The 25,501-nt window shown below is 39.0% G+C and overlaps 1 pseudogene; it reads right to left on the bottom strand.

The window, feature by feature from the left end:
• Positions 1-9: 9 nt before the first annotated feature.
• LOC121159519 lies at positions 10-25,501 on the bottom strand (annotated as a pseudogene).

The following is a 25,501-nucleotide window of genomic DNA, read 5'->3' as shown; positions in this document are numbered from 1 at the left end:
CAGTGCTGTTTAGACATCAGGCTTGATGGTATCATTGCCAGGCTTTCAGCCAGCTGGGCACATTTCCCTGTGTTGGTCAGTAGACTGGAAGGCTTGCACTGCTCTCAGGGTCTCACCCATAGAGTGGCCAACAGAGAGGTCATTCACAGTGAGCTGTTGAAGGATACCCTTATCAGCAATGCTAAAGAGGCCCCTGATTGAGATGCCTTCGTCAGCCTTAGACCCTATAATCCTGAACGACAGTATGCTTGGGGTCTGACACCAAGGCAGTGTTCATGGGTCCTCCTTGTTTTTGATGCATGCCAGGTGGCAGAAGCGGGAATCGACAGAAGCACCAATCACGTGGCAGTTGAGTTTCTTAAATCCTTTACCTTGTCACTAAAAGCATTGATCTCTGTGGGCCACGTGAAGGCGAAATCAAGAGGGTAGAGGAACACAACATACTTTCTTTTGTAATCAGACAGGTTACTGTCTTTGAACTGACTATCTGGCAAAACAGCTGTGGCTTTGAAGTTGGAAGCTAGATGCCCAATTTTGGCATGTCCTGAAGATGTTTTGCAAACAACAGTTCCAACACAGAAGCCTAAAATACAGAAAACAGAGAACCGAGCCAGGAAGATGAAACCACCTTTGTTGTTCTGTACCTTGATTTAAAGTCCTTAACTGGTTCCTTATTTTCCCTGATATTGTATATATTATTCTTTCTGTGGTATATATTCCCCTTTCTTCATTTTTTATTGTGGCGCTTTTCACTCTCAGGACATACAGAAGCTATGTTCTATTCTGTCTTTCCATCTTAACCATCGTTTTTGTCCTAGATTTACAGTTCAATAGATTTTTGTCTCAGTGAGCCAATGTATTCAATGCTTAGAGCTGGTACTTTTGCTGCAGTTCTCTCAATTATCTATGCATTGGCTGGAACAAATTCTTCAGTAGTGCTCTAAAGAAAGGTTCATATGAAAAATATTTGCAAGATTGCTTCATGTCCAAAAGAATGTCCTGCGACCTTTGCAGTTGAAGGGCATTGAAGGGCATCCTGTCTGGCTATGAAGGGATGGCTCATTATCTCTTCAGAATATGCTCTCTGTGTTCCTGGGTACTGGCTGTTTTGTGTCAAGACATTGGAGGCCAACTTGATGATCTTTTCCTTATTTGTCAACCAAACCATAATGTTTTTGAGAATGAAAAGCAGGACAACAAGTTTAAACGAAAAGAATCCCAAGCATAAGGAGACGTTTTGCTTTTATTCCAGAGAATGTAACATTATTTATCTTGAAAATGAAATGATAAGCTAAATACTGATGATAAGTATAGTAAATATTCACAGTAAATCTTCACAGAGTATGGCTTTTTGATATCTAGATAAAATATGTATGTATAAATATATGAGTTTTATTAATTAGAATATTTTCTTTCTTGGAAGTGTTAATATAATATATATGCTAGATATCCTTTTCAGACTTCAATGCTTCCCAGGCTTGGTTTCACATTTGCCCTAAACTACATTATACTTTACATATAATACAGAGTGTATTATATAGTATGTAATATTGTATGTGATACAAATATATGATATGTAGATACATATGTATGTCTCTGTGTTACTTATCTCCTGATAGGTTCATTCAGCTCTCCCTATATCCCATTCTCTGTTGAGTTTCCTCCTCCCTTCTTTCCCCCATGGAAAGTTCATGTGTGGAGTTGTACACCCTTCTGCCTGATGCTTGCATGATCTGGATTTGACTCATTACATCTTGATCCCATTTCTTCCTCTTACCTCACTGTACGTTCTTGTACGTTCATTTGGACTCTTAGTAGAGACTGCATGAAAGACAACTTTAAGCTTTGACAGCTTGTTCGGTTGAGTAAATAGTTCTGGGAGCAGGAATAATTCCCTTCCATGTCTTTGCTGTTCCTCTGTTATGTCCCAGGGCGGGGGCAGGTAACAAAATCTAGATTGCTGGTGTCAGATTGCCTCAATTTCCTGTGAAGCCACTCAGTTCAATCTCTAAATAAGCTTTTAGGAACTGGTCATTCTTCGCATTTTTGAGATGTTCATGTGCTAAGCAGGGTTCATTTTGTGTTTGCTTCATGGCTTTGTCCTAAAGAGGAAGGAGTCCTTCATTATCTCCAGGAAACCTTTTTCTATTGAATTCTTTCCATCCATCTCACTAAACTCGATTTTCTCCGTCTTTCTAGAATTTCTACTGGCTAGACATTGAACAACCTAGATGGGAGTTCTGTACCTCAACTCTTGTCTTACATTGTATTTCTTATCATTTACTCTATCGGGAAAGAAATGAGAGAGACAAATAGGCAGTCAGATTCAGAGAGGTCTTCCATCTGACAGTCCACTCCTCACAAATCCAAACCAGCCTGGACTGAGTCCGACTGAAGCCAGGAGCTGGAAACTTCATCCAGGTCTCCCACATTGGTGACAGGAGTTCCTTGTGCCGCCCTCTGTGGTCTAGCACGGTGTGCATCAGCAGGAAGCTGGACATGGAGCAAGAGCCCTGACATAGCCCAAGGCCTTCTGAGGTCAGCTGTAGGCTGACGTCGCCAACAGTTTGCCACACGATTGCCCCTTTTCGTCTTGTCCTTTTGTGTTCTCATTTCCAAGAGATTCCTTTCTTGAGTTCACAATAACACAGGTGGTATCTGAGGCTTCTTTCTTTCCTTGGGGTTTTTGGTTTTTTGGGGAACATAATTCTTTCTCAGATCACACCAAATATGTTTTCAAAATCCTTTCCTGTTTCTTCGAACATTCCACAAGGCCATTTGAATGTTTCCTTCCTGCTTTCTCTCCTTTGCTGCTTCTCTTTTTGTACACATGATTTTCTTTGTTTCTTCATTCATATTTAAGAAAGATTTGAATTTTCTTTGCGCTGCCAGGCTAAGGAAATGCTTTCTTAGATGCTTTCTCCCAAGAGTCCTCTGTGTAAGAGCGCTGTTTTGCTGACTTGAGTTGCAGGACCCACTGAGCAGGTTGTAGACCTCACTCCTCAATTCAGTAGCAGCATTACTAGCATTTTATTCTGGTGGAAGGAGCAAATGGGGGCAAAGGCAATTGGCACACAAATCTCTTGCTTGGGACTGACAATGTGGCATAGCTGATAAATCTGCCTGGGTATCGATTTGAATTCTGGCTGCTTCACTTCCCATCCGGTTCTATGCTGACAAGCTCGGGGAAAACAGAGGAGGTTGCCTCAGCTGCTTGGACCCCTGCATCCATGTGGGAGACCCAGATGAAGCCTCTAGCTTCTGGATTTGTCCCAGCCCACATCCAAGTTGTTATGGCCATTGGATTCTCTCTATCCCGAACCATCTCTCCCCATCACTTTATATCTTCCCTCTCTGTAATTCTGCCTTTCAAATAAATAACATGAATATTTTTAAAAATAAAGGTTTCCTTTCTTTCCCATGTCAGTTAAAAGTCCCTTTGGGAACAGCTTTGTAGAGTCCTGCCCAGGAAGAAAGCCCTTCCTGCTTTGTTTCTGGCTTTCTGTGGTGAAGAGTAAATTCTAGTTCCTGGCTCCTCCACTTGTCAAAGGAATCACTCTTAAATTCTCCATGTAAGTATCATGATAAATCACAATGCATGCTTGCCCATGCCATTCCTGAGATGCCTGCTCCATGATCTCCTGTTACAGGGTGCTGGGAACTGGCTCTGTGGTGAGTGTACAAATAATGTTTCATCTTTTTTGAATGATTGATTTTAAAGCAACATAACAGAGGTTGAGGGAGAACTTCCTTCTATTGGCAACTCCCCAAGTGCTCATAGCAGGCAGGGCTGGGCCAGGCTGAAGCGAGAAGCCAAGAACTCCATCCAGGTTTGTCATGTGGGTAGCAGGGACCCAAGCACTTAAGCCCTCATTCATTGTTGCCCAGGCACATGAGCAGAAAAGTATATCTGAATTAAAGAGTAGCCAGAATTGGAACCATGCACTCCAGTGTTGGACGCTGTCCTGTGTGGCAGCTTAACTGGCTTTACAACACCACCTGCCCCTTTAATTACTTTTAAATTGTGCATATTTCTCAGTTATAATGTGGTAATTGCATATTAGATCTGCTTAGCTTTTCCATGCTGATCCTCCCTTAGCCTTCCGGACAGTCCCACGACTTTTCCTCTGTTTCACTTTCTTCATCTTTCTTCTTTTTTCCTCTTAGGGGAAGGAAGCTCTCCTTGGCATCCAAGAAGCAACTTAATTCATTTTTCAAAAAAAAATCTTGGATTTGGGCATTTTTCTCTTGAATTCTGACAGACTGTCTTTTCGTAGAAATTATCTTAATGGTCACATTTCAGTGACATTTCCAATTTTCTTTGGGCTTCATGGAAGGTTGAATTATGTAACAAGGAAAATGAGTGGAAATGTGAGAGAGAGGACATCACAGGGGTTGTGCACATGGGTTTAGGATGAGTCTACAAATCTGTCAACCGTGGGCGATCCTTACTGAGAACATCAAGACAGAGTCAAATATCTAGACTTGCAAAAATAAGCATGAATACAAAATAATAATAATAGTAACAGTAGTGATGGTAATGAAGGAAAACTACTGACTTTGATTTTGCAAAGCCTCTTATTCTCTTTTATTTAACATAGGCGCTTTATGCCATTTTAAAAGCCTAACATCTCTGAAAAAGCCACCACTTGTTCTCTTACTCTGTTCTGCTTATAAAGCTCCCTGTGGTCACTGTATGTTCTAGTGCTTACTCCCTAATTACTTTTCCTGGTTCTAAGTTCATCCTAAAATTTCCTAAATGCGCACACCTTTCATTAAATGTGACCTATTTGAAGTCTGAATAGCTATTCCAGTGTATGCCATACTAAGACATCTTCTTATATTACATATGGATGCTGTCTGCTGACTTAAAGGTCAGAAATCCTATTACTGAGCAAGAGTATAAGGACCCAAATCCAGAACAGAGTCCATTAATTCTCAGCAGCCAGCTCTGGCCATTAGTTGATGGAACAAACTGCACATGAATGTTTGCACTCTTAATAGGATCACACACTTGTCCAATACACGAGGTTGTATTTGCAGTATAAAATGTTGAGTACAAAAATGGATGTGGATTGCAAAGCCCCGGCCAAGTTGATGTTTCAGTTGAGCAGTTCAAATGGACTGAGGAGTTGCTCTAGTGTAGCATCATTTGTAAGTAGCACTGAGAATCTGAGGCAGTGCTGCCTACAGCTGCCTTTGCTGAGAACTGTTTGTTAACACGGCTTGTAGTGGTGTCAGACAACTGGAGAGCTCCTCTCACCTGTCAATTTCTCTAATGAAGGAAGGGAAGAACATGCACTAGATGTCTGTATTGACTTTTCAAAACGTATTGCAACCCTCCAGGTGCCAACCTATAATGCTTTGGAAAACAGCTAGAAAATCATCTGTTCACTCCAGTATTACTCACACAAGGATAGCAGAATTTCAGGAACAAAGCATGCTTCTGGTTGTAACTGTCAAAAATTTTAGCTTTTTTTTTTTTAAATGTATCTTTAGATGGTTTTCTGTGGAAAGTTGCAGAGGGTTGTCATGACTGATAAGCATCTAATCTCTCCGAAATGTTTGAGCTATACAGATTCTTTCCATAATAATTACGTGATTTAAAAAATTAAACTACCCTTCCTTGCCAAAAAGATGACAATGTTTTAGTCCACCATATAATTTGGCTCTAAAATGCCTGTCTTTGTAATATCCCGATCATTAGAGTAATGCATATTTGATGAAAACAGGTCACAAATAACATTTTAGAGCCTATCTCCAGGCATTGATCAACACACATATTGTTTTGTCTACTGTGTTTAATGGCTGTGTCTTAGTTTTTGTTGTTGTTGTTTTTTTTCCCTAGCTTATCAGCAGCACCCGCTGGGGAGTAAATGAGAACTGACCTGTTTTGAAATCCTCTTCCAGAAATAAAATTCTCACCCTGTTGCATTTTGATCAGGGAGGGGATCTGACACACATGTTGCTATTCATTTGCAAATACGAAGTCACCCACTTGAAAGCCTGCTCAGGCTGAGGAGGGCACAGTCTATGAACAAGATCAAGGGTACTTTTTATAGACTCACAAACATCCCTCTTTATGTACATACATAAAAGGGGCTGATAAGAATAGAATTTCTCTCACTGGGAAAAGTCCCCTAAGTATAAATACCCAGCTTTATGAAATTTATTGATCATAAAGGGAAAGAACTCTAACAAAAGTGCCACTAAGTGACTTGGGTTCTGATGATACATAACCTCTATATGGCTTATTGCTGTTGAGGATCTCTTTCTCATGCATTCTTTGGGGGAAAATCTGTGCAGAACTTCATTCCATTCTTATATCACTTGTAGATAGCCACTTGGATATTTGTTTAGGGGTCTTAAGCCCATGGAGTAAAGAAAAGGCTTTATTTAAGGTCCCAGCCTGTTTTTGGTGTTGTGAGCTGACGTACAAGCCCAGCAGCAAGCCCATGTCAGCTGAGGACTGTCCTGCTGGGCCAGGGCCACTTATCAGCGGTCAGTCTTACCACCTGTCAGATTCAATGTCAGCAGGCAGAAAACATCAGTCCCACCAATGAGCTGACTCAGTTTCCACAGGAACCCAGCTAGAAAACTGCCTCCTCTTTCTAGCATTCACTATTCAGTCTTCTTCTCAGAAGAATAGCATGTGGATCCCACTGTAGTTCAGTTTTCAGGTTTGTTGATTTGTTCTTTTCCTTGTGAACTTACTTCATTAAAAAAAAAAATAAGCTGTTGTATTTCAAAAAAAGGAAGCGTTGGTAGCATGTCCACAAAAGTGAAACAGAAGATAGTAGGAGAGGAGAGAAAGGAGTTAAAGCTCATGGAGATAGATAACTAGAACTATGTCTAAATTAAATCTGAGAAATTATCTCCTCTCTGTGGAATTGCAACAGGTCATTAGTCATTGCTTCCAATTTAAAAATATCTGAAAGCTGCCAAGAATCTTCTACGTTAATTGGTCACCAGTGATGAAATGGGCAAATAAGCCTTTATTTTTGGAAAGTGGCTCTCATCCTTAGTTCTCTTCTGGTCTGTGTGTCAGATACAGAGTATACCTTGGCAAATTGGGCATGGATGTTGTCATTCGAGCATGCTCTCATAAAATTATTTGCAAACATGGATTAATAACATTACCATTATTTGCTAGTTTTACTTCTTTGGCCTATATGCTTTTAGAGATGGCGCAGGCTCCAGGGACACATCTTTCTTTTCTTTTTTTTTCTCTAATTCATCTGACATAATGGCTTACAACAGTTAAATTTACCCTTCATTTGTAAATATTCATTTATTTGCTAACATCTTCTCAAACACAGTCAGTTTCCATTACTCAACTAACCCCTCAACCAATTAGACTAATAATTATGTATACTGTTAATACTTCTGAAGACAATACGTGGTGCTGTGGTGAATTCAGAAGAGCCTAATATTGCTCTACTTTCTGATAGACATGCATTGTAATGTGGCTATACAGCTCGCTTTTGTTAAGTCCTGTATGTTATATTAGAAATTCACAGCTATCATACCCATCAACATTTCTAAAGCATACACAACGGGAAGCGATTAACTGGAAAACTAAGCGTTTAGGCTCAATAATTGTCTAAGTTTTAGGGTTTTTATTACCTTTATTTTCAAAATATGCCAATTAGCACAGAATTTATGTTTATTGCTGATCGATGTGCATTTATAAACGATAGCAAAAATTTTGAACTTGGAAAATTGCTGAAAGCTTAAATAATGTGGGATTCAAGAAAACTTTTTATTTATTTAACTTTGCTGGAACAGGACACAGAAATTCTGGAAGAGTTGAATTATTCTATTATTTGTAAATTATGAATTTAAATGGAAATTAAAAAAAGTTGAAGAATGAGACACTGAAGTTTCAAGTTTTCAAGTTTGTCTTCTCTAAGGCCTTTGAGACGCTACCATTTGGACTGGAAAGACTTTTGTGCTTCACTCAAAATCAACTTCATAAATAATAATTATTCCCATTGTATAGGATGCTGTTATTGTGGACTACTGTCTTACTACTGTTAAATTTAAATTACCACCCAGAAAATAATAATTGGACCTGCTTATGTGTATAACATTGTAAAATATTATTTTGTTTAAAAGACTTTGATGGTGTGGTCCACTAAAGTTTTGTCTTACAAAATTTTACAAAGAATTTAAAGCATGAAAGAAACAGTCTGTCATGCTACCAATCTCAAATATTGATTTGAGATATTTCTTTTCTGTTCTAAGAATCCTCTTGATTGCTATATATGTGCATCTTGGTCATTTTCAGTAAGATCTTGGGAAAAGCATTGCTTTCCACGACATTTTGTCATTATATGCTGGTGTCTGACCCACATTTAGTGAACCGGAAAATTTTAATATGTGATATGAACATTTCAGTGTATTCTTTGTATAACAATTGCCATCATTTTGGTCAGAAAAATATATCTCCTGGGACTTTGGCCCTACATTCAAGTATTAAACAATCTGGGGTGAGCAGTAGATAAAGAACAACACAGTATCTAACTTATAATCATCACCTGGGATAGTAACTGTCTTAAGTGGTAAAAAATTACTGGCAGTGCTTTCTGGCACCATTAGCAGCTCGCTGCACCCTGGAGTGCTGTAAGCCATAAAGCAGAGTGGAGATAAACACACCCTAGGGTGTCGTAAGCCATCAAGCACAGATGCGTTCACCCACATTATGATAACCATTGCTTGGAGAAATCCTGTTTCTAGTAAAAGAAGACAAAGAAGGAAAAAATGCACTTTCTATTCAATAAAGATTTAGTAACTTAATCTTTCTTTTTAAAGTACATAGAGCAATTGAGTTGAAAAGTTTTACATAAGCATGTCTTTCCTTTTAGAGCCTCCTTTTAATATTATAAAACTTCCTCCAAGCAAGATTTTAGGGCCTGACTGTATGTCATGTACAATAGCAGAATGAAGCAAACTAAAATTTTACCCATAGCACTAGTGCCTTGAAAAGTTATTTGGTTGATCAGTGGTACAATACTTCATTCACCTGCCACTTGGAGAGGGAAGAAAAGTAACAGAGCTCCAACATATTTTCTGTAACAAGAACTTGATGCAGTCTAAGATTAAAAAACAAAAACAAGATCGTGAAGCTCCACGAGGCATTTACCTGTTGACACGGTGCATTATTCAGATGCATATTACAAATCTATTTACATTCTCACTCTTGTGGTCCTGCATACACTGCTCTTAAATGTAGGGGAGGAATAAGCTGGGTGTCAAGATGGGGAAGATCCAGAAACAAGTGACTTCTCAACCTTATCACTTTTGCAATGTACTGGTGTTGGATTAAGTTTCTTTGGTGTTTGTTAGAATTTTTATTCTTTCTAGTTTCTCTTCATCTCTTTTGGGTTCTGCTTTCTTGGGAGTGTGATAGTTGTGCAGATGGTAATGACTTCAACCAGATGTAGCTTTGGATTTTTGTTGAGAAAAATAGAAATGAAGATTCAACTTAAAATGATGTACAGAAGATCTGAGACAACTGTAGAACATAAGAACAAAGTCCTAAGTCCAAACACCTGTTCTTCCCCACAAAATGCTTTGATAACTGAATATTTTCTCAGACTTAGTTAGCAAAGCTTAATGTCCAACCAATTCTAGAATTGTATATGTGGACCTCTAGCCAGTGAAGCCACCCCCCAAATCTATGTTCAACTTGTTTTTTTTCTGCTGTTGCATTGTTGTTTAATATGCTATCCTAGGCTTTAACCATGTGGGTTTCCATATTCTTGAGAGTTTGTGGCCACCAGATGGTTAAGAATCATAAAAATAGCCAACACACAAAGTTTGCCTTGTTTTCTAGCAGAAAGAATAACTGAAAATGGAAGGTATGCATTCAGAGTAAATCCAAGAACAAATATGGATATGACAGATCGTTAAACAGTGCATCCCATGAACCAGGGTGGAATCTTCCATAGGAACTAACCAGAACGTGGTTGTGAAGAATGAGATGCTACTCTTGACTTCAGTTCAGTGTTCCAAATTGAAGGGGCACAAGGATCATCCTGCCATACTCCCAGCAAGTAAAAAAGATCAACAAACTGAAATACCAACAACCTTTCTTCATTCTGAAGTGAGATCACAGAACAGATTGCTGCCTCCACAACTGAAGAGAGATATCACGGTTTACTGGGGCAGAAAGCACCAAAATGGAACTTCCCTGGGAACCAGTGCCAGCCTGGGAAAAGCTGAACAATGAGAGACAAGTGGCAGTGGGTTCAGTGTGGATGAGCCTGAGAGTTAATAACTGTAGGAGGACCTGTGAATAGGGATGTATGTACATTTTGAGGTGTTTTCCCTCTAGGAAAAACTCAACCAAGTCTTCACAGTAAATGATGATGTAAAATGTGCTTTCATGCTTCCAGCAGGTAAAGTGGCAGAGAAACAAGTTTTGAAATATACATCAAAATATGTAAGGAAAAAGCAAAGCATGTAAAACTGTAAGAGAAGCAGATGAGTTTACTATTATAGCTTAGGATTCCAAAATCTATCTATCAGGAAGGATCAGAGACAACACGTGAAACATCATTTAAGGATATAATTGGAACTCAAGAATAACTTCCAAAAAATGAACATCTGTAAACTACTTTGTCCAACAAAGGCAGAACACACTTTCTTAAACTCATATGGAATACTCATCAAGATAAATACATTTGAGATCCCACCTTAACAGACTTAGAAGAATACAAATCCCACAATGTCCACGTCCACACTCTACCAGAATTAAGCTAGAAATTAGTAGCAAAAAGAAAACTGGGGGAAATACAGGGAGATTAAGCAACACATTGGTCAAAGGGGAAATCCCAAGGAAAAAATTCAAATATTTTTACCTCAGAGAATTTAAATCATAACTTATGATGCGTGAGTGGAAACCAAAGCAGTGCTAGGAGAGAAGCCTAGGTCTGAATGTTTGCATACATTAGATGATTTTAAAAGTCCAAAGCAAATACTTTGGTTTTCCAAATTAGGATATTTAAAAAAGAAGAGCAAATTAAATCTAAAGCAATCATCAGAAAATAAATGACATTAGAGCAAAAAATAAATGAAATTGAAAACAGGAAAACAATAGAGAAAAATTAAAATGAAAGCCCATTATTTGAAAAGATCAATAAAATCAATCTTTAAGACAGGTAAAAAGAGGTAAGAGATAAGAACAAATTGCTAATAAAAGAAGGACATTAGTACAGATCCATGAGTATTAGGAGACTAACAAAGGAATATAGATTGTGTATTGCTATTCCAAAATGTTTGAGACCAGAAGAGTCTCTCCTCTCTGTATATCTGCCTATCCAATAAAAAATAATAAAAATAAATCTTTAAAAAAATTTAAAAAAACAAGTAAGCAAATAAAAACCTTTTAACAAAAGTCAATACCAATTCATGGTTTTAAAAATCCACAGGAAGGGTCAGCATTGTGGCTTAGTGGGTAAAGCCACCGCCTACTATGCTAGCATTCCATGTGGGTGCCAGTTCAAGTGCCAGCCTCTCCATTTCTGATCAGCTCGCTGACCACAGTCTGGGTAAAGCAGAGGGTAAGCCTAAATTGGCCCTTGCCAGCCACCTGAGAAACCCCAGCCAAGCCCTGGCTGTCGGGGAGGAAACCAGCACATGGGCTTCTTTCTCAGTCTCTCCCTTTCCCTCTGCAACGCTGACTTTCAAATAGATAACCAAATCTTTGAAAAATCACAGGAATATGCTTAGGGGCTATAAATCAAATGGAAATATGTCCGATTCACACATATATGATAAATTTTAGAATTATCACAGCTCATTAATACTTTGTTCTTTTTTTATTGTTAATAACATTGTATTATGTGATACAGTTTTATAGGTGCTTGGATTTTCCCCGCTTCTCCCACAACCCTCCCCCCATGGTGCATAACCACAGTTCAAGTTCAGTTGGGATTCCTTCATTGCAAGCACATGCCCAGCATAGAGTCCAGCATCTTATTGTCCTGATAACTCTAACGGCTTCTTGGGGAGGCCTTCCCTGGTCTGAAGGCAAAGCTAACAGAGTAAAATCCCGGTCAGGTAAAAGCCCCAACAAAATATCAGCAACAATATATAGTGTTATGGAATTGATTGACGTAGTATTGAGTAAACAATATGTTAACAATAATGCAAGTTCAATTTTTCGAAACACATGTGTTGAGACAGTATCAATGTCAGGATCAAAAAATACAGATTAAATTAAGGCAAACATGTGGTATCTAACCTTTTGGGATTCGCTCTTTTCCCTTAGCATTATGGTTTCCAGTTGGGCCCATTTAGCCACAAAGAACTGCATTTTGTTTTTTTTAATAGCTGAGTAGTATTCCATGGAGTAGATGAACCAAAGCTTTCTTATCCAATCTTCTGCTGATGGGCATTTTGGTTGCTTCCATGTTTTTGCAATTACTGATTGTGCTGCTATGAACATAAGGGTGCATGTTGGTTTGTCGTGAAACAGGTGTTTTGGATTTATTCCTAGGAGTGCTATTGCTGGATCATATGGTATGCAGATTTTGAGTTGTTTAAGTGTTCTCCATACTGATTTCCATAAAGGCTGTACTAACCTGCAGCCCCACCAGCAGTGGAGTAGGGTTCCCTTTTCCCCACATCCTCACCAACAAGTGTCGTTGGTGTTCTTGTTTATGTGGGCCAATCTTACTGGTGTTAGGTGGTACCTCATTGATGTCTTAATTTGGATTTCCCTTATTGCCAGGGAACTGGAGCATTTTTTCATATGTTTGTTTGCCATGTGGGCTTGTTCCTTTGTGAAATGTTTGCCCATTTCCCATGCCCATTTCTTGAGTGGTTTGTTTGTTTTGGTGTTTTGGTTGTTTTGAAGTTGTTTGTATAACCTGGAGATTAGCCCCCTATCACCTATGTAGTTTGCAAAGATCTTCTCCCACTCTGTGGGTTGCGTTTTTACTTTGCTGATTGTTTCCCTTGCTGTACAGAAGCTTCTTAGTTTGATGAGGTCCCATTTGTTTATTCTGTTCTCAACTGTTATTGCTTTTGGTGTCCTTCTTAGAAAGTCAGGACCTACTCCTAGGTCTTGCAGGGTATTTCCTACATTTTCTTGCAAGAGTTTGAAGGTTTCTGGATGTAGGTTTAGGTCTTTTATCCATGTAGATTGGATCTTAGTGTATGGTGATAGATGTGGGTCTATCTTTTTGTTTCTGCAGGCTATCAGCCAGTTGCCCCAACAACATTTACTGTAGAGGCCTTCCCATTTGCTTGGACTGTTGTTGGTCTTTTTGTCAAAGATTAATTGGCTGTATCTGTGTGGGTTCCCTTTTGGTGCTTCTATTCTGTTCCATTGATCTTCCTCTCTATCTTTGTGCCAGTACCAAGCTGTTTTGATAACCACTGCTCTATGGTATGTCCAGAGGTCCGGAACTGTGATTTCCCCCTGCTAACTTCTTGGAGACTCAATACAGAAACTGCTAGAACTTATAGGAGAGTTTGGCAGAGTGGCAGGGCACAAAATTAATGAACAAAAATCAACAGCCATAGTGTACGCAAAGAGCCCCAAGATGGAAGAAGATCTAACCAGCAAGATACCATTCAAAATAACAGAGAAAAGTATGAAGTATCTGGGAATAAATCTAACCAAAAGTGTAGGAGACCTATTCGAAGAAAACTACAAACTATTCAAAAAAGAAATTGAACAAGACCTCAAAAGATGGAATAACATCCCATGCTCCTGGATAGGCAAGATCAATATCATTAAAATGTCTATACTACCAAAAGCAATATATATTTTCAACGCAATTCCAATCAAATTGCCCAAAACATTCTTCATGGAACTGGATACAATGATTCAAAAGTTCATCTGGAAGCACAAAAACCAGGAATAGCTAGGACCATCCTAAAGAATACTTTGTTCTTAAGAATTTACTTGACAAAGATTTTTTTCAAAGTTTGACAAAACACTATAGGAAGATTGACAGACACAGACATCATCAACATGTTTTGTTTTTCTTTTTATATTTACTTTTAAATTTCAATACCACATATCATGGGGAACTTGCAGTATTTGTGTTTCTCTCTTGTACTATTTCTGAACTATGGTCTTTTAACTTACATGTTGAACTCTATTCAGTGGAGTATGAAAACTTTTGATTATATTTTAAATTAAAGATATGTTATCTAACAAAAAAAAAAAACAACTAAAATCAGTGCTCTCTTTAGAAAAAGGAAGATCACAGTAAACCAGAACAGCAAGGCTGTTTTTCCAGGCTTGTAAGCAATAGTTACATAAAAATCTATAGCTAACATATTTGCTTAGTGGAGAGAAACTACAAACTCTTTTGATAGGATCAAGAATATCAAGTCAGTCTCTTCCTGCTCTCTTCAGTAACATACTGAAATTCTGAGTGAATACAGCAGTACAGAAAAAGGAAATAAAGGCTGTTCTGGAACAGTTTCACAGAAGAGAGGATGTGCTTAGAACACTGGAAGAGGCAATGTTTTCTTGGCTCTGCACCTGAAAGGTTTTCTGTTTTGTGAATAGAACATTAGCCTGCTAGGCAAGATAAACTCAGGAAAATGCTAAATAACAGACTTTCATCATCAGTAACTGATATTTCTCTACCTCATGGAATTTGCCAATGTATTGGCTTTTGACGGGGAGGGATCAGTTGCTGAGATACCTAGGAACTGCATGTTTCTTTCTAATTTTACCTATTCTCTCTCCCACTTGCATGCTCTTTTAATACATGTGAGAGACAGAGAAGGAGAGAAAGAGTGAAAGGGAGAGAGTGAGTGAGAGAGAGAGAAATCTTTGTTGACAGGAATGTGGAGTCCGGAGCCATAAATCAAATAGGCACTTCAGTGTGGACTACAGGCATCTGGGATAAATCCCTGCTGCACCCCTCTCTGTTCTACTGGGTATGCAGGGAATTGCAAAAGTAAATAATGTCCTGGATACTAACTGTCATTATGAGCGGTTGAATATTGACTCCCAAAGGCATCCATCTGGACTCTGTACATATGATCCCATTTGGAATCAGGACTTTTGAAAATGAAATTAAGGACCCAGTATAATGGCGTAGCAGCTCAAGTCCTCTCCTTGAATGTGCCCAAGATCCCATATGGGCACCGGTTCTAATCCCTGGCAGCCCCACTTCCCATCAAGCTCCCTACTTGTGGCCTGGGAAAGCAGTCCAGGACGGCCCAAAGCCTTGGGACCCTGCACCCACGTGGGAGACCTGGAGGAGGTTCCTGGCTCCTGGCTTTGGATCGGCGCAGCACCAGCCATTGCTGTCACTTGGGAAGTGAATCATCAGACCAAAGATCTTCCTCTCTGTCTTTTCTCCTCTCTGTATATCTGCCTTTTTAATAAAAATAAATAAATCTTTTAAAAAAAGAAAATGAAATTAAGTATCTCAGATTTTTATCAGACTGGGTTAAGGTGGATCCTACATTGAATGACCGGTGTCTTTGTAAGAGACGGGAACGAGCACTAGAGACAGGCCAGGTAGAGGAAGCTGAGTGGCAGTCACGAGCTGAGAGGGGCAGGGATGCACTCATCCCTAGCGCCTTTGAAGGGAGAATGGCTCTGTTGATGCCTTGATTTCAGACTTTGGGCCTTTGCAAAACATCTGACTCCTGTTCTTATGAAGAGACCACTCAAAGACACGGTGATACACAGCATGAATGTAAACACTGAAGCAGACAGGGAAATGATGTGGCCACATCCCAAGGAATGAACCACTAAAAGATAGGAGAGAGCTAGTGAAGAATTCTTCTCCTTGAGATAGCAAGAGCCTAACCCCTCCAACAGCTGCTTAAGGCACCAAGTTGCCAACACTTTGTTAAGACATATCTAGGAAAATAGCACAGTGTGTTTATTCCAGATCATATGATCTGCAAATAACAACAATCTTTTTTTTTTCCAATTCTTTAAATGTTTGTTTTCTTTCTTTTAGACAAGATCGGGCGCGTTCAGGGTGGTATGGCCATAGATTGTTTCCTTTCCTTTGGTCATGTACTTTTTAAAACTCAAAAACAAAGTTTTGTGTCACAGTGGCATAGCAATCTAAGTCTCTATCTGCAGTGCCAGCATCCCATATGAGCACTGGTTGAAGTCCCACCTGCTCTACTTCCTATCTAGCTCCCTGACTATGGTCTAGGAAGGTGATGGAGACTACCCCAAGTCTTTGGGCCTCTCCACTCACCTGGGAGACCCAGAAGATGCTCCTGGTTCCTGGTTTTGGAGTGCTCCAACTTTGACCATTGTTGTCATTTGGAGAGTGAGCCAACAGAGGAAAGATCTATCTCTGTTTCTCATTCTTTCTTTATAACTTGACTTTCCAATAAAATTAAGTCTTACCAAAAAATAAAAACGTTTTGTTTACTACTATGTGCTTAGTATTTACAATATGGGCATGTTGGTGTTTCATGGAAAGAAGGGCAAGTGCCAGAAATAAAGATTTTGTAGTAAATTTAATTTGCAACCATCACTGAAAAATTTCCAATGTGAATGTGTAACCAGTGTGCTACTTATAAGATGTGCATCAAAGTAAGATACCCCTGTCTTTCAAATATTTTCTAGAATGTATCTATTTAGAGTTTACTTATCCATTTAATGAAAAAATTTTGAGTGTTAGTGTCTCGTGGAATAAATGTTTTCAGCCAATGAGGTCACTATCATAGCATCTTGATTTGAGTGATTTGATTCATTGCAAATAAGATGTGAAAGATTTTGAAGAATGTAACTTGAGTAGGTTTATAGCACTTCCAGAGGTGTAATTGGGGAAAGCTCACATTACAGGAGTCATTTGATTTCTTTCAGTGGCTGCATCGTGCAGCTTCTGGTCTAGGAAGGCCACCTGCAGTCATTGAGTAACATTGTTCCTAAGCAGTAACTAACCCTAATTCTGGAATGATCCTTATGTCACCTCTAGCATGTTTGTAATAATAACTAGTGATTATGTATTGGATTGTTATTTTCCCTACTAAGGAAGCTACATATTCTAACTCCTTCCCAAGGATTTATTTTAGGACTTTCTTGGATAAATAAGTTAATAAGTATGTATTTAATGATTTCTACATTTAAGGCATTTTTCTTGGTACTTTGAAGATAACATAACAAGCATGGATTCATTCCATGATAGCTCACAGTTTAATCAGTAATATCATAAACAGTCCCTTATTTTTTATTCATCATTTATACAGTTACTCACTAAACAAATATTTATTGAGCTTCTTCTGTGTTCCAGACAGTATTCTAAGGCACTGGGAGTGTAAACATGGCTTTCTCTCCCTTTATACATAACAAGGATTCCAGGGAGGGATTTATCTTACATTCCAAATTGGGATTGGTAGAAAGCAAACACGTATGCACATGAATAAATTAGGTCAGATCAGGGGGTATTAAATTTTATGAAAAGTAAGACAATAATGGGATAGACAGTGATGGTAGTATGAGCAGGAAGAGCAAATTAGAATGGAATTGGGTTGATTTTCTTATGAATTTCATCAATAAACATGTAATTACATCTAAAAAATGTGCCTAAAGTTTTATGAATATTCCATGCAAATGTGATTGATAATGAGAAGTTATCAGCTGATTGAATAATTCATGAGAGGTTGGCACACAAGTTAGCAATTTCTAAGGCAATGTAAGATATACAGAAGTTTGGGGGAGTATATATTCATCATGGCGAGGCAACCCTGACTCTGTAGTTGTGGTACAAAGACCTCCATCTCTAGAAGGACTCAGAAATTTTTGTTATACATCAAAAGCTTTCTAAGCTCATGATCAGGTAATTGCAAGATCACAAAAGCATGAATGAGATAAAACAAAAATACAAAACCACAAAAGGATGAGATTAAGTGTGGAATCTGCTGGCGGGTAATGATTAACCATTTTTATTTTTGTTATTTTCCATGATACAGTTTGTAGGTATAGGGATTCCCTCCTCCCTATCTCTCTTATCTCTTCCCCTATGTTATTACAGTAGTATAGTTCTTTAGTAATAGTTACAAGTTTAATATTCTGCTATTTCAGTAAATCATAGCATTGTATCAGATTGTCTCAATTCCATTCATCAAAGAATACATCTAAACAATCGTTTTTATGCACTTTGCGATTTTTTTTAAAGATTTATTTTTTATTATTTTGTTTTATTGGAAAGGCAGATATACAGAGAGGAGAGACAGAGAGGAAGATCTTCCGTCCGATGATTCACTCCCCAAGTGAGCGCAACGGCCGATGCTATGCTGATCTGAAGCCAGGATCCAGGAACTTCTTCCGGGAATCCCACGCGAGTGCAGGGTCCCAAGGCTTTGGGCCGTCCTGGACTGCTTTCCCAGGCCACAAGCAGGGAGCTGGAAGGGAAGCGGGGCTGCCGGGATAGAACCGGCGCCCATATGGGATCTTGGGCATGCAAGGCGAGGACCTTAACCATTTGCGCCACTGCGCCAGGCCCCCACTTTGCGATTTTAAAAGTAGGTTCAAGAAGCTTCCTGAATGTACTGCAGACATGCCCTTCCTTAGGCAAAATTTATGTTAGCCAAAGAACAGCTAGACTGAATCAAGATGACGGGCTATATTCTCAAGACACTTCCAAATTACTCGTTTTAACGGAAGGTATAGCATCAGCTGGAGATGTAGCTGGAGGCTCAGGCATAGACTCTCCAGAGGATTCTTGCCGGCAGGTGTCAGGTTAGTTGGTATTTTGTAGCAGTAGGCCTGGATTGAACAGGCATAGGACGCATTTCCACAGTCACCGCCAAGGAATGCGATTGTGTCTTCAAGAACATTTCTAGTTTCCTTTGGGCGTTCCAAATGACAGCAAGAGTGATGCTCCTTTATCTCTCTCGCCCCCAATTACTAAAACTTGCTGGCCTTGTAAATGTATTGCTATTTAAATCGGAAACAGAATGAACAAATTCCATGAGGTTGTCATAGCAAAACTTCAAATTTTACGGTTTGTCACAGATTAATAAGCAAATAATATTAAGGCTGTGCAAACTCTTTTTCATAAACTTGAGCGATTTTCAAAGATTACACAGAGCATGTTTAGCAAAAGAACAAAAACTAATAAATATGAACATCAGTCTGTGAGCTGTGCCTCATTAATTCTTTTTTATACACCAGTGAAACTGGAGTAAAACAAGAAATATTCATTGTGTACTAGCTAGGGAACTGTGTAGAGAAGTTTTAAAAATACTATTTCCATTAATAATTTAAGAGAATAAATTCAATTTCTAATTCAGTAAAATGAATTGGCACTGTCTGGATGCAACACTTAAAATTCTGTTGTGGAGAGAAGAGATAATCTTCTCCCGACAGAGGTGAGGTCTTGCCTGTTGAGAGGTGACATCTAAACTCCTGGAATGTCTGACTTGATAGGAGCGTCTTCATTTGCCTGTAGGCTTTGGTCACTGCTCAAGTTGATAATGTGATTTATCATGCAGTTTGGAGCTGGGATGTCAGTTCACATCTCTGAAAGAGCTGTAAACCAAAGGCATTCATCCAGCGTCTGGAAGAACTGACTAAAGGTCAGTCACGCAGGCAGTGTGTGATCACCAGTTCTCTGAACACCAAAGGCTCAAATAAGCATCACACAGCAGACCAGGAGGAGGTGACTTCCTGCAGACCCTCTGGGAGCATGGTTTCAACATTTTCTCTTTGCAACAGCATTTATGTTTCTTATGACAGATGAGCTCCAGACCCTGAATCTTAGGATTTCCCCTCCCCTCCATTCCCTTTCCGTCCCTTCCCCTCCCTTCCCCTCCTCCCCTCTCCTCCACATCTCCTCCCATCCCTTCTCCTTCCTTCCTGATCCATTTAGAGCTGTTTTTTTGTGTGTGTAAGATGAGAGCTAAGTGTCTTGCTTCTTACTTCTTCAGGCTGATATCCAATTTTCCTAACAGCAGTTGTTGAAGAGAAGAAACTAGCCATTTTCCCTGGGGTATTTTTAGTTCTCTTGCCAAAGATTAGTTGGTTGTACATGTGTTGGCTCCCTTCTGTGGATTCTATTCTGTTCCATTGATCTTCTCTGCTTCTTTATCAGTGCCAGGTTGTTTTGATGACCACTACCCTGTAGTATGCCTTGAGGTCTGGAATTGTGATTCCTGCAGCTTTATTTTTATTCATAATATCTTCCCATGAAGTTGCCGCAAGAAACCAAACCACATGTTTTTGTCTATAAGAGTAACTTTAAGAGTTTTCTTAGAACTGCTAATGACTCTGCTTCCCTTTCCTAAGCTACCTGCTTCCTACAATGCAATAAAGAAAATTTGGGGCTACTGTGATTAAACAAGAAATGTTCACAAACTTTCAAAGGTCTATTTTCTTTTTCCTGTACTATAGCTAAAAATATAAAGTTCTGTGGCAAAAGGCAATTATTTTACTTTCCTATAAATGTTGTAGATATTATCATGGTATTAGCAAAATTCTGGTTGAGTTTTCAGGAATTGGTATGAATTTGAAAGCAAGGGAGAAAAGCATTTTGGGCCAGACAAATGGGATGTATAACCCTGTGAGTACATACATAAACCTCTATCAGATGTAGTCAGTTATTATACACTGAAAACATTTACAGGCAAATAGCAGGGGGAGAGGCAGGACAGATTGGTTAGGTCAAGTTGTGGGCTGGTACTGAACATCAGCTTAGGAAATCCCATTATCCTGGATGGAATATGACTTGGTTGAAAGATTTTGTGATATAATGAGATCTGTGTTTTAAGAGAATTAATTTTGTAGTACTTTGTAGAATGAAAGAGATAAAAGACAGGAGGTGGAGATGTCTTGTCAGGTCTAATCATACATCTTTTAAATTTCATATTTTTAAAATGTCACATGGCAACCAGTGGGAGCTTCCACTAAACACTAGGCATGTGGCTCCACTCAGAGTGGCATCAAGTTCCTGATGAATTATCAAAGGTAGTTTCAGCTGACAGAAAGAAAAATCATCAAAGAGGGTCAAATGGACCTTAATTAACTTTGAAGGCCAAGGATTCTCTTATGTCTAATATCATAGCTTCTGGTTATGTGTTATCAAGACAAACTCCATGGGGAAGGAAGAAGGAACATGCAAGAGAGTAAGGAGAAAAACTGAGAGAAGAAAAGAAAAAGAAGAGAGATGGATAATAAATCTAATAATAATCTTAGAAGCTTACTTGAACATTTTTTCATTATACTTTATATTTGCCAAAGTCGTGATTTGGAAGCTGTTGTGCTTCCGTGTAAAAACCTGAGACGATTGTATTTGGGGGCACGTGTGGTAGAATTTTCTGGCCCCTTATGGTTATTTGGGACAGTGTGGCAGGTTTGGTACAGACTCATGGAAAACTTGTAGTTCCCATCTTGTCTGGGACGTTAGTATCCTGATGTGAGACCATGAGTTCTCCTGACACAGACAGTTGCAGCTCACAGATTGCTGCTTTACAGAGTCCGTTTGCATCAGAAACATGTCAGAACATTGGCCCGATGCCATCCTCTACGATACTGACAAACTACATGTTTTTCTAGCTGCAAAATTTCTATTCTCTCTGATTGATAGAATACCATTGTTGACCTGTATGGACCAATAGCACTGAAAATGACTTAGACTGAAATCTAGCACACTACAGAGTTGTGTTCAGTTTTATTGTCTTCTCTGTAATATTTTCATACACCCGTGTTCATGCCCAAGGATGCATGAGGAGACTTCAAAATGTTTGTTGAACATGGAAATCAAAAACATGTTTTTAAAAAGGGTGTGCTCATTTGAAAGGCAGAGCCACAGAGAAAGAGAAAGACATGAAGTGAAAACAATCTTACATTCCCAATTTCAGAAATGGCCGAGGCTGAAACCAGGGCCAGGAACACCATCTTGGTCTCCCACATGGATGGGAGGGTCAAGGGCTCAAGCCTCCTTCTACTGTGTTTCCCGTTCCATGAGCAAGAAGTTAGATTGGACATATAACAATCAGAATTCAAACAATGCACTCTGAAATGGGATGCCAGCATTTTAAGTAGTGGTTTGTTTTGCTGTGCCCACAGCAATGTTTCTGTTAGTGAAAGAAGTTTATACATTATTTTTTAATAAGGTACATTCTCAATAAACTTTTTAAGAACATTCATGTGTGTGCATGTTACTAATGTGTGTTGTTAATTTTAAACTTTTCTCACCTTTCTGCTTCTTTCTGTATTGTGCAGCCTTTATTTGGCTCTTGGCAGCCCACCTTTTCAACAGGATCTAAGGAAATTAAATCATAGCTATGATGAGGAATATTTCCAGATTATCCTCAATATTTCTGCTACCTATGTTTAACTTCCCTAATTCTTAATTCACATCTATTCAAGGTCCTGAAAGAACAGATGTGAACAAGAAGTAAGCTAATTTCAATCCCAATCCTCCCTGCTGTCCCTGGGGATGACCCACAATTGCCAATGAATTCACTGACACATGCTGGGTACCACCTGACCTCTTCTGCTCTTCCGAGATCAAGGACAGCAAAGACATGTCTCTGTACACTTGACCCTGAAGCTGCCCTGTACTTTTTACTGAACCTAACACAGAGGAAAAGTGAGGAAAGAGCATTTCTCCACCCTGAAGTTCACTTTTTGTTGAAGTCCTGCATGCTGTTATTGCTCACACAGTCATTTTACGCTTAATGTGTTGAAATAGACTCTCCATTTCCATTATTTTGTTTTATTAATATCAAGAGCACAGATTTTATGCATTCCATATGCTTAGTTCAAGAAGGCAATCACACTTCCCTCATTCTTCTGCTTCCCTCCTTCCCTCTTTTTAGCAGTATCTGCAGAGTCATAATATTCATCCACTCTGTATTCTCAGGCTTAGCACTAATCATAATATTCAAGAAGTAAGAAGACCACAAGACCAATTTCAAATGGAATATGAGCATAAGCTAGAAAATGACAATCCTATCCCAGAGTGACCATCTCATTCCTGTGCTGGTTATTATGTTCCATATTAGCTGTCACACATCACAGAAAACACTTGATATTGGTCTTTTGGAGACTGGCTTCTTTAGATAAGCCTAATGGTTTCCACTTGCATCCCCTTTCCTCTTTTTTTTTTTTTTTTGCAGTGGATTATGATACATAATTACATCCTTCACATATGATAATCCCATTAGCTTTATTATAATTTCACTAGGCCTCCTTAGGTATTATTTGAATACCAGCAACAGAAAGAGCTTGTGTGTTGTTATAGGAATCCCCTAAACCTATGTGCAAGTCAGCCAGGTATAAGATCTACACAAGTTCCTCAGGCAAGCATGACTGTTCAGAGCTGACAGGGTCTAAACTAAACAGAAATCTTTTCCTAAAGAGTTAATGCTGGTTGAGCATCTTTGAGCATGTAGATTTATTTGCATTCACCACTTCATGATAGACATTGATTAATTTTTACCAAGTGATATTTACACCAATAGCACTCAAGAAAATTGGCCTAATCGTACTTTCCACAATATTGACTAACCTCATATTTTCTGTTTTGATAATTTTACGAGGAAAATTATAATATCTCTCTTAATTAAAATTTGAAAATCATGTTTGGAGGCCATTAATAAGAATTAGAAATCATAATTAAAATTTGTAGCTCCTCTTATATTTTAAAAATGATTTACTGATTTTATTTGTTTGAAAATCATAAGAAAGGGAGACAGAGCTTTCTTCCACCTACTGATTTATTCCCCAAATGTGCTGCAACAACCAGCACCGAAGCCCAGTCAACACCAAGAGCCACGAACGCTGTGCAGATCTCTCAAAGGGTAATCTCTCAAAGGCCCAAGCACTCCACTCATCATCCACTGCCCTTCCGGGCACACCGTCAGGAAGCAGCATCCGAAGTGGAACTCTTAAGACTCACCTGCAGTCTGATATGGGATGTTGCTGTCACAAGGGTGTATAACTTGTTGGGCCACACACTAGAGCTTCAAGTAAATGTTTTATTCTTATGATACTGCCGACACTTTTGTGCTAAGTACTATAGGTCTTATGATGGACATGGACCGTTTCTTTAGCTTTATCTGCTGAATCACACATTTCTCTCAGCCATCACTGTTGCCTCTCACGGTGCTCATTAGCAAGAAGCTGGGATTGAGAGTGGGGCTGGAACCCAAATCCAGGGACTCTGATACTGATTGAAGGGAGTCCAATGGGTTTCTTAGCAACTAGAGCAAATGTCTTCCCCTGTTTGATTTTGTAGATGTGAATGATCTGCTTAAATCATTCTTTCTTCTCTAGTGAGCTGTAGACAGTGTTTCAGTCATTTACCATTGCATGAAAACCATCCAAAAACACAGTGGCTTAAAGGAATCATTTTATTAGTCTTTTTCTTCTTTTTTTATTTTGAATTTTTATGGTACAGTTCCATAGGGTCTGGGATTTCCACACCATCCAAATGCTCACCCCCAAACTCACTTGTTCTATATTATTACAATTGTGTTCTCCTTCATAAGCAGCCATAATTCCATCAGTCTGTTATTTAAGTGTGTCCTAACTGTATCACTGCTGATACAGACCATGTCAGACAGTTCAGCATCTCATTGTCTTGATATGTCTAAGAGTTTCATTGGGAATCTGTTTTTAATTTGGAAGTAGAGATGCGTATTGTGTTGTATCTTCACATCTGAATATGGTAATCTCTTATGCCAGCCCACACATGCAGAGCCAACTGATCTTTGACCAAAAAAAAAAAAAAACAACAAAAAAAAACCAAAAAAAAAACAAAACCAAAACTGAAAACAATCCAGGAAAAAAGCCTGGTCTAATAGACATGAAAAGATGCTCAGGCTCCCTAGCCATCAGGGAGATACAAATAAAAATCTCATTAAAGATCCATTCAGAACTCTAATAACAACACCTGCTGGTGTGGATGTAGGAGAAAAAGTACCCTCCTTCACTGCTGGTGAGAGTGTAGGCTAGTACAACCACAGTGGAAATCAGTATGGAGAGTGGTTGGAGAATTGCAAATAAACCTGCCATGTGATCTAGCTATCCCACTCCTAGGAATATATCCGAACGAATTGAAAACTGTATCTGAGAAGGGGATCTGTAATTCTATATTTACAGCAGCACAATCTATAATAGCAAAGATAAGGAAACGATCCTGATTCCAGTCCAAAGAGGAGTGGTTAAAGGAACTGTGGCACATCTACTCCATGGAATATTACTCAGCCATTAAAAAGAATGCAGTTATAACATTTGCAACTAGATGGTCCCAACTAGAGACCATTATGCTCAGTGAAAGGAATCACTTTATTATTCTTATTCTCCTGTTGTCAGAAGCCCAGTTAGAACACTGTATAGACAGCTTACTGCTTCCTGATGTCTGGGACTTCAGCTGAGGAAAGTCAACGATGGACACGGTTCAGCTGAATCACTTGAGTTTTCTCTGAGAATCACCACCACGAACTTGCTATCAGTGAAGTTACCTTCAGAGGCTTGCTCACTCACAGGTTTGGACATTGGTGCTGGCTGGTGAATGAGTCTGTCAAATAAAGCATCCAT

This window comes from Ochotona curzoniae, unplaced genomic scaffold (assembly GCF_017591425.1).
Source record: "Ochotona curzoniae isolate NIBS_2020 unplaced genomic scaffold, NIBS_Ocur_1.0 contig_43, whole genome shotgun sequence".
NCBI lineage: Eukaryota > Metazoa > Chordata > Mammalia > Lagomorpha > Ochotonidae > Ochotona > Ochotona curzoniae.
This window is presented reverse-complemented; position numbering and strand designations above follow the sequence as displayed.